The sequence below is a fragment of the Mixophyes fleayi genome, chromosome 4 (assembly GCF_038048845.1).
Source record: "Mixophyes fleayi isolate aMixFle1 chromosome 4, aMixFle1.hap1, whole genome shotgun sequence".
Classification (NCBI taxonomy): Eukaryota; Metazoa; Chordata; class Amphibia; order Anura; family Limnodynastidae; genus Mixophyes; species Mixophyes fleayi.
In genome coordinates this window covers 63675746-63691227 of record NC_134405.1, presented here as the reverse complement: position 1 = coordinate 63691227, position 15482 = coordinate 63675746, and the positions used below count along the sequence as shown (strand labels likewise).

General features: G+C 40.4%; 1 protein-coding gene and 1 long non-coding RNA gene across 5 annotated transcripts in view; one reads left to right on the top strand and one right to left on the bottom strand.

Moving 5' to 3' along the window:
- Nucleotides 1-14568, bottom strand: part of LOC142151542 (uncharacterized) — a 36022-nt gene extending 21454 nt beyond the window's left edge. For 2 of the 4 annotated variants that reach the window (XM_075207291.1, XM_075207296.1), the window contains exon 1: nt 14159-14568. The gene's annotated coding sequence lies outside the window, so the exon portion shown is untranslated. Of the gene's footprint in view, nt 1-852; nt 932-14158 lie in introns of those variants that run through there. The other 2 variants (XM_075207293.1, XM_075207295.1) reach the window with 2 other exon arrangements.
- On the top strand, nt 939-4241 carry LOC142151544 (uncharacterized). Its single transcript, XR_012691204.1, has 2 exons — nt 939-1069; nt 3336-4241. It is a non-coding gene; the product is annotated as an uncharacterized LOC142151544 (long non-coding RNA).
- Nucleotides 14569-15482: the final 914 nt, after the last annotated feature.

The following is a 15482-nucleotide window of genomic DNA, read 5'->3' as shown; positions in this document are numbered from 1 at the left end:
TGTTAGCTGTGTAGAGGGTGGTAATAGGGTAATCTAGGGAGATTAAGAGGCTGGTTGAGGAACATCATAAGCTTGCAAAATAACCTGATGGGAAAGTCCCAGACGAAAAATGAACCTTGCACAAGCTTGAACATTCATCACAGAATATACATTTTCTGAAGCATGCGGTAATAAAATTGTAAAAAAAATAAAATAAAAAAAAACTGCCGTCCTCTCCTGATGAGGACATCATACCACCCCTTCATAGCAATAAATAGTACAGGTGTGGAAGGAATTGAAATTCCTATGTAACCAGCTATGATGCAAATATGTTCAGGTTATAAATGAGCAATTTTAGGTTTTTAAAAGGAACACTAGATCTAACCTTCAGTTTGTCTTCATAGAAAAGCGTACGCAAATATAACTGCAAACGTTTCAGAACTAAAAATATTTGAGAGAAAAACAAAACAAAAAAAAACAAAACAAAACCCAAAACCTGTGTTATTAGTATAGCACCCCAGATTTCCTGTCCATAAGATTACTGGAAGACACTGGGGATCTTTTCTTGATCGTAAATGCTAATAGTAGAAAACAATAGCACAGATAAACAGCAGCGTGATCTGCGATACCCAACATCTTAAGATCTGCCAAGTTATGGGAGTGTTTATGTACATGTGTAACTCATGTCTTTTCATATTGGATCAGGTTAAGCCTCTCTGTAAAGAAGTGACAATTACCCGGTCATAAAGCCAGATCCCAGCTCTCATGTACATTCCTAACCTGTGAGAGCTTCTGTCGCTGGATTTGACTCACTTTCTAATTCCCTGAGCAACCCAATAACACAATAGGCTCCAAATGGAAATATCCTCCTACCTCAACCATAACGGTCTCACAACCATTGTTCTTCTCCAGTGTTTTCTCCTGAGTCACGTTGATGAAGCAGTGGAAGCAGCCGAGTGGTGAGAGTGACTGGGGCAGCTGGGACACAGGTGGTGAGAGGTTGCTCCGGTCACAGTGCTGTGGGCAGGATACTAGCAGCCGCTCTGAGGATCCTGACAGGCTCCTGGCCCCTCTGAGCACAATGTTCAAGGTAAAAGGAGAAGTGGGCTTTTCTTTTTTTCTCTATCAGATTTCAAAATAATAAGAAGCCTATGTCAGCAGCTAAACGGTATAAGAGCGCAGTTTAAAGACTAGGCTTTTAAGAGTAAGAAAGACTGTTTTTAGTACTGATAAAAAATATACTGCTTATACTCCTATTATACTTGTACTAAATAGTTTCAGCATGTCATCTGTAGTGTCCACTAGTTCAAAGCTGAAATGCTATGTGGAGGAGGAGGGGGCGACTCTATATTTCATCATTCTAGAATAAGTAGAGGGAGGGGCAGCACATTCAAGATGAAGACTTGCACATGTGGGCCACGTATGATTGAAATAACCTCTCTCCCCAAACTGCTTTACTATTCTGTGACTATACCGATTACAGTTAACCTGACTTCTTTGTGATTAGTTCAAAAAATGATGCATTATATGTGGGAGGGAAATAATCCTGGGGGTATATTTACTAAACTGCCAGTTTGAAAAACTGAAGATGTTGCCTATAGCAACCAATCAGATTCTAGTTATCATTTATTTAGTACATTCTACAAAATGACAGCCAGAATCTGATTGGTTGCTATAGGCAACATCTCCACTTTTTCAAACTTGCAGTTTAGTAAATATACCACCTGGGGTTTAACAGACAGAAATAGCTTAATTTTGAAGCATGGGTGAATTAGGATACATTTATACTCATTGCTAATCCGAATGTTGGCATTCTACTATGAGAGCCGGGGTTTGTGTCCCTTTTGTACCATAATAAATATAATATACTCAGACATTTAGAGATTTTACCCACAACCAAAATTACCCTCCAAATCTGGGACAGACTTAAATTTCCATTCACCCTACAAAACAATATCACATGCACTCCCCCCCCACTCGGTACCACCCTATCTACGTCTTTCCCTTCCCTTTAGGGTGTAAGCTTTCACGAGCAGGGCCCTCTCCTTCTACTATTCCATCACCCACTGTACCTCTAGGCTTGCTTCCCTAACTCTGCTTTCTTAGATGTCTGCTCTTTGCATTATTAGGTTTTATTTTTATATCGAAAGTGGAGCACTAGAGTGGAGAAGACGTCAGGATGGAGCAAGGCTCTGGAGCTTGAAGCTGGAGTCGGGATCTGCAGCTGCTCCTCCTTCCACTAGTTTATCATTTTGATGCGTAAATACAACAAATTTTCTGTGCATAGAACGAACAAGAGTTCTTACAAAAATGCTGAAAGAGCATTTTTATTAGTGTAATCTTTTTATACACTCTCTGTGGACTGTTATCCTAACACACATTTACAGACTAAGGGTCTGATTCATTAAGGATCTTAACTTAAGAAACTTCTTATTTCAGTCTCCTGGACAAAACCATGTTACAATGCAAGGGGTGCAAATTAGTTTTCTGTTTTGCACATAAGTTAAATACTGACTGTTTTTCATGTAGCACACAAATATCAACTTTAAATTTCAATGTACAAATAAGCTATCAAGTATTTGTGTAAGTGTAAGTTTTTATGTCTCGTGATGCCTCCAAAGATAACCCTCACAAAATATTCTGAGTATAAACAGAATTCTGTTTTATTGTCAGGATGACAATAAACAAGATTCAGCAAAACATCCACTTTCCCCCTGGTGATATCTATTAGATCAGCTAACTTCTCCAGCATTAATTACCCTGCCCACAAAGAAACACAAGACTTTGAACCACTAAGCTCTGCCCCAGATCTATCCTGATTGACAGATGTCAAACCTATGTCTGTCCTTCCCTGAATTTACCGCCACCCACTTCCCCTAGATAAAGCTGATCAGGACAGGTGCAATGTTTTGCCTGTCTGTATGACATGACAGCCACATCCTGCAGCGTGCTACACACATGTGATTAGTCATTTTGGCACAATGTGGCTTTGCACTTAATGGTGCATTGTCTTATAATATAAGAAGTATAAACTAGACATCTTTTTTCATCCGTTGAAATATATAAATATGTGATTGCTAAATGTTTTGTTTTTCTCCAAGGTGTAGAAATAAAAAACATTTATTGCACTGTTGGTAGATGTACATCCATCTAAATACACAAGATGAAGAGCAAATGCTGCTATTAGTGCTGAAAACTGTGTTGCCCATTGGTAACCCTCATGCCCATAATAAATCAATAACTGCATAAAGCGTGTGTCTGTACTGCACATTGTGGGGTTTATTTAGGGAAACAAGCACAAAGGAAAGTGTCGGCGTTGCCCATAGCAACCAGAGTCTACTTTTAATTTTTTTCAGGAGCCTGGAGCAGAGTGTTTATCATGGCTCTGGAGCCAGCCTGAAACTGGGGCTAAATAGCTGGAGATGCCAAAGCTGAAGCCTGACCACTGCTGGCATTAACCCGAAACCGAATTATCAGAGACCACTACGGGGCTGGAGAACAAGTAGACTTGCCGGCCAATTCTACAACTCCACACCAAAAAGGGCCTACAGGATTTTCATGTATTAACTACTAATCAAGGATGACTCCAAAATGGATTGCTGTAGGAAATGAGAATCTACGTGACAATAGGAAATGTTTGAAGGCAAAGCAATCGTTACCCATTAGTCCACTAAACATCCAGTGAGACAAACTGGTCCTGAGATGCTGGCTCTATGGTACTCAGTCCCAGAGAGGGGAATATTGTATATTGTGGCTTCTTCTGTTTTGGGAATTTTAACATTATTAGGACCAGGGGCCTGATTCATTAAGGATCTCAACTTAAGAAACTTCTTATTTCAGTCTCTGGACAAAACCATGTTACAATGCAAGGGGTGCAAATTAGTATTCTGTTTTGCACATAAGTAAAATACTGACTGTTTTTTAGCACACAAATATCAACTTTTAAATTTCAGTGTACAAATAAGCTATCAAGTATTTGTGTGCTACATGAAAAAACAAACAGTCAGTATTTAACTTATGTGCAAAACAGAATACTAATTTGCACCCCTTGTATTGTAACATGGTTTTGCCAGGAGACTGAAATAAGAAGTTTCTTAAGTTAAGATCCTTAATGAATCAGGCCCCATGTCACCAATCTGGCGAGGTTGGGTTACCTGCCTGAAACTAAACAACTGTGGGTAACAGTGATAATTATCACATCAATCCTCCATAACCTGGAGTCTTGGAATGTCTCCAGTCCAGGGCCTCTTTTGGACAGATATCATAACAGCATTATAACAGCATTATATCTGCTAGATGGAGCACTACTGACTTACCCTGGGCCATGGCTGTAACTCAAATCAACAAATGATCACTATCACTCATGATTATTGTAATAATATACACCGCCTTGTCTTTTCTTCTCTTCCCTCCACTTTATATTTGTATTTCTGCTTGTACTTACATGCACTGTAACAGACGATATACCCAAAACCTAATAAAACTATATATAAAAAGTAGTAATAACAAGTAAATAAAAAGTTCTGTACATGGGCAAAACCAGTGATGTCACTGTGTATAAAGAGGGATCATTTCCATTTCAATGAATGATCAAATTTAGGTAAATATTGTATTAAAAAGGGGACATACCATAAGGAATTAGAACTGTATATGAATAAATAATCTAGTCCAGGCCTGTCCAACCTGCGGCCCTCCAGGTGTTGTGAAACTACAAGCCCCAGCATGCTTTGCCAGTAGACAACCTGTTGATAGCTGGAAGGGCATGCTGGGATTTGTAGTTTCACAACATCTGGAGGGCCGCAGGTTGGACAGGCCTGATCTAGTCCATTTCGTAAGCATTTTGTTGGAAATTAGCATTATTATAAACTCCACCATATCCTCCACCGCCTAGATCCTGGCCTCCGTATAGAAGAAGGTTCATGATCAATATGGTGGAACATTAGCAAAACACAAGTCAAGTGAACAGACATGGAAAAAGGTAATTGCATTCTTCATATAGAATTTTAAACCTTGGCGACAGGTCAACCTCAAGGCATTTTGAAAAAATGTAAAACATTATTAATGTAGTTTAAATAACTCTGGTAACTAAAATATGAAGATTGCGTGGAAAGATAGTGTGGATGCCGGATGAAGATATAGTACAGCAGGGCTGTCCGATAGGCGGCCTGTGAGCCAGATGTGGCTAAGTCTTTTCTTGTGGCACTACCATCTCCACAGACTGCATTGTAGGATATGATTCTGTGTCAGTCTCTGACGTACCAGCACATGTAACACATATGCAGCCCTCTTCGTGTAAGGATCTGCATTACAAATAGCAGCTGGGCCAGTAACTCTTCTGCTCATACATGGGGCAGGCTCCACATTGTTGTCTAAGGCATTGTTGTTGGATTTTGGCCAGAAAAATCAGACTCCGTTCCAGTTCCACACACCGGCAGAGAGAACTTGAAGCAGCTGCTCTCTAATCTTCTAACAGAAAGTGCGCTCGGCTGACGCTGCAGTGAACATACTTTCAGCATTATATCCCGTTATTCAGAAGGCCCCCTGACAGATAACCCATCACATCCACACATATGTATACGCAAAGCTTCCCGGAACTAAAAGGTATTTCAGTTAATGTGGTGATATTCTGTATGTGCTGGCATTCATGTAAGTCGTGGAAAGATATTGCAGGGAGAAGCTCTTAGATTACAATGGGCAACAAAAGAAACTATCATTATCATCACCATTTATTTATATAGCGCCACGGATTCCACAGCGCTGTACAGAGAACTCATTCACATCAGTCCCTGCCCCATTCGAGCTTACAGTCTAAATTCCCTAACACACACACACAGAGAGAGACTAGGGTCAATTTTGATAGCAGCCAATTAACCTACTAGTATGTTTTGGAGTGTGGGAGGAAACCCATGCAAACACAGGGAGAACATACAAACTCCACATAGGGAATTGAACTCATGATCCCAGCGCTGTGAGGCAGAAATGCTAACCACTTAGCCACCGTGCTGCACCGTGCATCAATATACTTGAAGAGGGATAATTTTGTACAAAATTAAATATAAATGAATTTTATTGGAAGAAACATAAATCTCATATTTAGGCACATTGGCCATCCGGCTCCTGGAATTAGTCCTAGACTAAGGTTACACCTTGAACAGCGCGCTACTATCATGAAGCATGGAACTGCATGCAAACTGCTGGGCCTCCCTGGCTGCGCACTGCATGTCACCATATAGACCAACAGTGAGGTAGAAGTACTACTGGTTCTATGATGAACTGACTGTACATGTCACAATCACATAGCTCCCTCATAAGTATGACCAAGACCATAGGAAGCACTATCTCTAGCATCTTTTGAGCATTTATAAACGCTGTATGAACAGTGGGCAGTATTAACAGACCATGTCAGCATACATATTGCCGTTAAAATTCTACAGTTATAAGGTGTTTCAAGCACAATTTAAGTAGATGTTGATGGTTGTGAAATTGTAACAATTAAGACTGTACATATTTGCGGTTTTGTTGGTTTAACTTGCAGTGCGTTTCTTGAAAGCTTCTTGTTCCATTTTAGTGCATCTGATGCACCTCAGCGCAGTTGCTAACTCACATTTATCTCAACAAGAATGCACTGCACATGTAATTAGATGTGGTCAAGAAGCATTCATATATGTGTTTTCACATGTGTTTGGCTTGAACAAAATAATGTTCCGATTTGCTTCAGACGTACAGTACTGTGCAGGTTATGGAAAAAAAGCTGCAAAGTAAGAATGCTTTCAAAAATAGAAGTGATGCTAGTTTATTTTTATCAATTAACAAAATGCAAAGTGAATGAACAGAAGAGAACTCTAAATCAAATCAATATTTGGTGTGACCACCCTTTTCCTTTAAAGCAGCATCACTTCTTATTGACACACTTGCTCACAGTCTTTGAAGGAACTCGAAAGGGAGATTGTTCCAAACTCCATTTGCTGAAATGCAGCCTCAAACTTGCAAGGAAGCTCCACCATGCTTCACAGCTACCTGCAGACACTCATTATTGTACCGCTCTCCAGCCCTGGCTCAGAACTGGAAACTAACAGTGGGACCCAGGTACACCCATCTACTGCTTGGAGAAGTCTGGCTAGAAGTGGTCTTCATGGAATATACGGCCAAAAAGCTAACCCTTGACGTGGAAACCAGGCCAAGCAACTCAACTAAGCACGAAAACATAGAAACTGGGGTGCAGAAAATGGCAGCAGGTGCTCTGGACTGATGAATCAAAATTTGAAATATTTGGCTGTAACAGAAGGCAGCTTGTTCACTGAATGGCTGGAGAGCGGTACAATAATGAGTGTCTGCAGGCAACAGTGAGGTATGGTGGAGGTTCCTTGCAAGTTTGGGGCCGCATTTTAGCAAATGTACTTGGGGATTTGGTCTGGGTCAATGGTGTCCTCAGTGCTGAGAAATACAGGCATATACTTATCCATCATGCGATACCATTAGGGAGGCGTCTGATTGGCTCCAAATTTATTCTGCAGCAGGACAACGACCCCAAACATACAGCCAATGTCATTAAGAACTATCTTCAGTGTAAAGAAGAAGGAGTCCTGGAAGTGATGACATGGCCCCCACAGAGGCCAGATCTCAACATCATCGTGTCTGTCTGGGATTACATGAAGAGACGGAAGGATTTCAACAAGCCTACATCCACCAATATCTGTGGGTATTTCTCATTGATGCTGTTTTGAAGGCAAAGGATGGTCACACTAAATATTGATTAGATTTATCTTCTGTTCATTCACTTTGCACTACCTTAAACTACTAACACTTCTATTTTTGAAAACATTCTTACTTTGCAGCATTTTTTTACAGGTGCCTAAAACGTATGCGTAGTATTGTATGTTTAACAAAAATGCAGATTGGGTGCATTTGTAAGTGTATGTTAAACCCATACATTAATGTAACATCACATATTGGACAAGGAGCACCAAAACCAAAGGCTGAATATAATGACAAATTACCACTTTTTCTAATAAGTTGGCAAACTATTATTATATGTTCTCCCCAGCAACTATTTCCCGTGTGCTCCACCCGGCTGTTTTACTTGACATCCGGCTCTTAGAACCCAACTTAGAGTCCTATTATAATATAATAAACCATTGTTTCTCCTGGTATAACAGGCACTATGTGAGCACTACAGCCAGCAGTGTGTGTTAGACCACTGACCACCAGTCTGACCAGTCCTGGCAGGTGTGGGCAATAATCTCCAACATTTTTAATTATTACTGCAAAGTATTACAATGCCCCCACTCGGCTGCTTCTCTATGCCACCCGGGTGGCAACATTTTGTGTGGAGAACACTGTTATATCCAATAATATTTTATTTTACATAAAACAGTTTGGGGCAGATTTAATTCCCTGCGTTGTTACTACAGTAATAGATGCACATTATTACAGTTAGTACGCTGATTTCAACACTGATTTTGCTTGCGTTAAATTTGATTAATGATGCGCGGCTTGAGCTGTTCTAATGAACATCGTGGGGAATTGAATCTGCCCCTTTGAATAGTTTTATAAACCTACTCAGCTTTAAGATTTAGTACTTTTATAATATATGAGAGTAAATCCGTAAAAGCTCTATTTCCCCCCATTTTGAACAACAGAACTGCTACCTATACAACCCATGAAGCAGTCTGTGCTGCGTCACCCCTGACCCTCCCGGACCTTAGTTTCCTGTCAGACTAACATGTACAGTTTCCTGTTTGTGTCTCACAATATTACTGTACAGCAGGAAAGAGCACACAGAGTGGTCACATTCAGCCACATAAGCCATGTTTGCAACTTTCTAAACATGATGACGTTAATGTGTTATGCAATATTAAGCCCTGATCCGCAATATTATAATGACCTTCCGCTGCCGCTCTGTTAAAGAGAATGTATCACCAGGTCCTACACAGGCTCTTAGTTCCTTATGATATAGAGACTTGTACACTAAATAATAACAAACAAAATGTTAGAAACATAGAATTTGACAGCAGATAAGAACCACTTGGCCCATCTAGTCTGCCCATTTTTTAACATATGATAACATCAACCCCTATTTGTTTCTTAGCTCTTTATAAGGATATCCTTGTGTCTATCCCAAGCATGTTTAAACTGCTCTACTGTATTAGCCTCAACCACCTCTGATGGGAGGCTACTCCACTTATCCACTACCCTTTCTGTGAAGTAGTTTATCCTCAAATTTCCTCTGAACCTCCTTCCCTCCAGTACATGCCCTCTAATACTTCTCTTTATTTAAGGAATGTTTCCATCCTGTACCTTGTTAAAACAATTGATATATTTGAAAGTTACTATCATGTCCCCCCTTTCCCTTTTATGTTCCAATGTCACAGCAGAAATGCGAGGTATTGGAAAGCCGGCCTGACAGAGCATAGCATTACCTGACAGCTCGACTCGGCTTTCACATTGCTTGCGAGCAGGCTATAATATGTGGTTTTACAAGCAAACAGGTGCACGTAGGAACACCATTTATTTTGCTTATTACATAGTGTACACATGTACATATTTACTCAACCCTCCATACAGCCACTTCCACATCTCTTAAAGTGTAGAAAAGAGATCTGATGGAGGACAAAAAGCTGAAACGAGAATCCATAGCATATCAGTAAACATGTTTGCATCATTACTGGTAATGCCCCTGTATGAATCTACCAATATGCAATCTGTACATAGCATCTCCAAAATCACAATACAAACAGTATACAAAAAAAACAAAAACACAATACAAACAGTATACAAAAGGATGCACCACCACCTAATCTAATTTTCATTACACTTGACTACTTGTTATAATCCTTAGTACAATTTCCCATTAAGAGGAATTAAAGTCAATGTACCCTTCCCAATATGCGCAAGGATAGTCTGCGCATCCCACATCAAGGTGCCGGTCTACCCTCTGCTCCTAGGAGATACCTCTAAAAGGAGAGGCGCACCTAGGAGAGATACAACAATTTCAACAAGAGCACTGTGCAAACGTATACATTTTAAATCAAAGTCAAACCCGCTACCACTATAGAGCCACCACTTTCAATAAATAAAATGTTTCTTTTTTCCTCGGATTAGCCTCAGTTGTGTCTTAAAATAATCAGTAGAGTCCTCGAGGGCACATCAAGACGGTTTTTATTAAATGTGTCACTTTTGTGTGTGAAGCTTTATATTACATTGTCGGAGTGTCATCTTCTGGGCTGAAAACATTTATGAGAATATAGTCCACCAGTTCACTTAGAACAAGTGCCGTCTCTCAGGAAAGTGCTGACGAATTGATACGCTGTATTCTTATAAACTATTGGCTCAGCCCACAAAATACCAAGCAATCTTCCTGTGGAATCCTGTGACAAATGCTGGTTTATCATTGCTACAATTCTAGAATGTAGCAGTCACCCTTGTTTGACACTGTTCCAACAACGCTATAGGGATTTCTGCTCTGTTATGTAAACGGAACAGACCTGCGGCATTTTATCAAGGTGTAGGTTATGAGGTCCCAGTTTATCCATTGCTATTTAACCTGGCTACACAGTCTTGTTATAGTTACATTTTATACAAAAAAATAAATCCACAGTAGGTTACCTATTAAAGCTGAGCCAGATAGTCTATGGCTCTTATGTGGATTAATAAATACCAGCATGCCCTGAGTCACGGGATGCTGAAACGTGTAGTCTCACAATAGTTGTAGAGATAAGAGATACTTAAACCGTTTTTTAAAGTAAGCTTTAAATACAAAATACCGCATTTCACCGTCACGTATGATTCCAGGTCTGTCCTTCAAGGTTTACCGGCTTCATCCTCTAAATGTATAAATGTATGGTATCTCTACTCTTCATACATAACACAGATTTGTTTCTTTGCTGTGTTTTTTGGTTTTTTTTAAATAAAAAAATAGCCTTTTGTTTGTAGAATGCTATAAAAGGAAATAAGCAACAGAACAAACTGGATATCTGCATATACAAAGTCTGTTTGCACGTGTGTACAAAGTCTTACCCTTATATTTGCCCCAGGCAATTCTTTAATTGTACTGGTCCTCGCTTACCACATCTGCCATTGTGAAATGCATTCCACTGTCACTAGTGAATTGTTGGCACACTATCTGCACCTATGGAACCAAGGGGTCGATTTACTAAACCTTGGAAAAAGGAAAAGTGGAGGCGTTGCCCATAGCAGCCAATCAGATGCTAACTATCATTTATCCAGTACATTCTAGGTAGAATGTGACTGGTTGCTATGGGCAACATACGGTTGATAAATCTACTCCCAAGAGTCATTTGAGACTGGCTAATTGACACTTAAAAATAAATAAATAAAGCTTAATTAAATTTGTTTTTTTTTTTTTTTTAAATTGCATATAGCAACTTTTTATTTTTTTTATTTTTAAACTGTGCTAAATTTAGAGCAGTATTTGTAGGTTTTTGCTTTCCTATTTTACAATGCTTGTACTGAATTATATTATGTGATGCCAAAGGTGGGCATGGCTAAAACAGAGAAGAAATTGGCTGCCTGTGCTTATAATGAACAGATAAAAACACCGGAAAAATACTGCCACCTCCTGGCTGGCGAAAAAGATGCGCATTATCCTTGCGCATTGAATGCCAGCATTAAGGGCAGCAGGGCACTTTTTTAGTGTGTTTGCAAAACATGTATATTATCAATTGCACATCCACTATAAATGTACAGCAAATCTGTCTATGTATGGGGGGGGAGGGATGTAAGAAAGGAAACGCAGTAACAAATTATTTGCAGGAACAGAATCCTGTTAATAACTGAAGATGGTAAAAAAAATATAAGATGATCCGCAGCATATAACTATATTTATCTACAAAATAGGATTTGGCTGGAACAGGATTCTTGGAAAGGTTAGTAACCTAGGAGTCACGTAACAATGGGATCCTGAGCATATTATTCTGCATTGTGAAGTTTATATATTTAGTACTTATTAGGCAGTAATATTTTATGTATATTTAAGCCTTAGGCACATACTGTACCCAACACCAACTAAAAAAATCAAACACCATATACACTGTCTAATTCTGTATTATTCTCTTGTAAAACAGGAAGTTATGTTGTCCTTAAAATGGCGAAGATTTGGAACTCTCACAAAGTGAAACATTGCTGGACACCAAGTTATCCTTTGACCAACTGTCCACTCTGAAGATTGTGATAGCTCAGCTATTACAAAGGGCATCTCACAATGAATATAAGTAGTAGTCTAAATGCATAGAGCTCAACTTAACCACCAGGGAAACTTCTGACTTATCATCATCATCAACTATTTATATAGCGCCACTAATTCCGCAGCGCTGTACAGAGAACTCACTCGCAACAGTCCCTGCCCCATTGGGGCTTATAGTCTAATCCCCTAACATACATACACAGACCGAGAGAGACTAAGGTCAATTCAGCCAATTAACATATTAGTATGGAAGAAAACTTGAGCACCAGCAGCAAACCCATGGGGAGAACATACAAACTCTACACAGATAAGGACATGGTCCGGAATCAAACTCATGACCTCAGTGCTATGAAGCAGAAGTGCTAACCACTAAGCCACCGTGCTGCCTATATTTTACTTCTTAAAGATAACACATGGTGAAAAATGTGTACTTGGTAGCGCTTTCTTTGACGGTTACTTTGCATATACCTAGTATTTGAGCATTGTGCAATTCCCTTGGGTAAACTACTATATGGTTACTAGATATAGGTTTTATGCAGTGGTTTCTGCTTTTTAAAAAGAAATTAAAACAAGCCTGATTTAATAATGTTACCCTACCTAGCCAACAGGTGTAGAGTACATTCACAAATGCATTAAACTGTATTAATTTTATTTCAAATTCTAAGGTGGCTTCATAAAGAATAAGCACTGTAGTCAGTGTTTACACTTTCAAATTTTGGATTTCCTGGTTTAAAACCACAAATTTCTGGTCAAACACTCAAAATTCATGTTAAAATTCCCTAACAAAAAATTTATCTAAAATGCTTAGGTAGGGACTTAAAATTAGATATGTAACATAAAAAGTAACACGACAGACCTCCCCTCTCCTCTTCCTATGGCTGCAGAGTCAGTACCCTTCCATTTAATCAGATTCATGGACACTGCCTGGCCTGCCCCAATCCCTCATCACCACCTTAGTGATACACCACCTTAGTGATATCACTAGTCCTCTCCTGAGCACACATCCCAGTGACCACTGCAGCACCACAAAACCAGGCCAAGTCATGTCCTACCATACCTTCAGAGATCCCACACACGCTAGCCCCACACCAACCCCCAGGCCACGTCATTCATATCACACGTCACTCGTGTCACCAAATGCGACTGGTGTGCCAATCTGATTCAGGTCACAACAGGAGAAGGAGATGGTGACAGTCCCTTCTGAAGCCCCCAACCCTGGCATCCAGTCAAGTGCCAATGCACATGCCAGCTGTGCCATGGTTTTTGTTTCTTTTTAATAATATTTCTACAGGTCCAATATTACTAGTATTTACTGACTTCAAAGAAAATTCCCAAGTAGAAACATCAACCCTAATATCCACATGAAGCAGTGTTATCTACATAACATCCCACTCCCACTGTACAGACTGTCACTCCTGTGGTAAAATAACTCCCATCCCTCACATACAGTACATTATAAAACTAATAAGGCTGACATACACCCCACAACTAAACTGAATAATAACCTGTAGACCACATGCAGAAATGTCCCAACAGCACAAGATTGTAACCCCTCTGATGCAGCATTAATAAAGCACTGTGGCAAAAGTTTGACAACTTTCCAACCTATATGATTTCTTTCAGGAAATGATCTGTAGAAATACCATTACACTGACTGAACCTTGACATTGAAATGAACACGTAAAGTCACTGTAAGCAATGTTTACATTCTTAAATCACTAATATGGAAGGCAAATTTAGGCAACGTGTGGCTCCCCGGGTTTTACACAACCACAAGTCCCCAGGAAGACCTGACAGCCTCCAGCTCCAGAGCTACAGGTTGCCTACAATACATATGGGACCCACTGAGGTGATTTGCAGATTGCTCTTGGTTTGGTGATCTCCCCTTTTGCGCGCTGGTGAAGTCTTATCAGTAATGTGAACAGTATATATTAGTTTACAGAGACAGGTAATATACGGAGCTGTTAGGTCACTTACCCATTCAGATCCTACTGTCTGAGCTCCAGGACACTGCGCTCATACACAGGGTCATGTCTCTCTCCCTCCTGTGCGTGGCGCTCTCCGCACTGTCTGGACGGGGGTCAGGGTCCCACCCCTGGTGCCGAGGACAGAGTGATCCCTGGTGCAGAGGGGAAAGTGATCGCTACAAGTGGAGCTGGCGTGTTTACCGGAAATAAAACAACAACAAGCAGCCTAGCAGGCCTCACACTGCAGCTGCTGATCTCCAGCTTTCCCAGCCAGGTCACTGATCTCAGAGCCGGGAAATGCGGGTGCAATGCGTAACTGCGCACATCTAGCTAATTACTGGGGCTCCATAAATGCCCAGTGTGCGAGGTCATGAAAATAAAGGCAGGAATTCAGCAGAGCAACATAGTAGAAAGTAAAACTATCTGTCCCGCCTCCCTCCCAGTCCCAGAGCCTCTACCTGCTGTGACTTCTCACAGGCTATAGTCATTATTTCCCTGCATGCAAGCCAGCTCATTAAATACAAAGACCTATTCATGTCTACTTTTCTGCAATACACCGATTTTATTATACCACTTTATATATTTTATTTTAAAAACAAATCTATGGAGCCCAGTTAAGTGATGTCTAATTTTATGAAATTGAATGTAATCTAAAGTTTAAAAGATAGGCCTCCAAAATCGAGGCCATCAGACTTGAAATCTCCTGCATTCACTCTTTTGCCACCCCCCCTCTCCAGCCACCAACTTCTATACTACTTCTGCCCTACCATGGGTGAGGAAGTCCACTCTCATTCTAGATTTCATCAATTTAATTTTGCTAAAATCGAACTCATTGTCTTTTATCCATCTCGAACCTTCTTCCCCTTCGACCTCTCTATTACTGTTAACAATTCCTATATCTCTCCTGTTCCCCAACTTTGCTGCCTGGGTGTCATCCACGACTCCTCTCTCTCCTTTGCCCCACACATTCACTCTCTTGCCAAATCCTGCCGTGTCCAGTTATGTAACATTGCTCGCATTCGGCCCCTCCTCTTCGAAGATGCCATCAAATCTCTCATCCACTCTCTGATCATCTCCTGCTTGGACTACTGTAACCTTCTTATTGGTCTCCCCCATTCTCATCTCGCTCCTCTTCTGTCTACTCAACGTAGCTGCTAGACTTATCTTCTTTTCTCGCCGCTCCAAATCTGTCTCCCCCTCTACCAAGCCCTGCACTGACTCCCCTTCCCCTACAGAATCCTTTTCAAGCTCCTCACATACAAGGCTCTTGTCAACTCCACTGTTCCCTACTTTTCCAACCTCATCTCTATTCACACTCCTTCCCGCCCACTGCG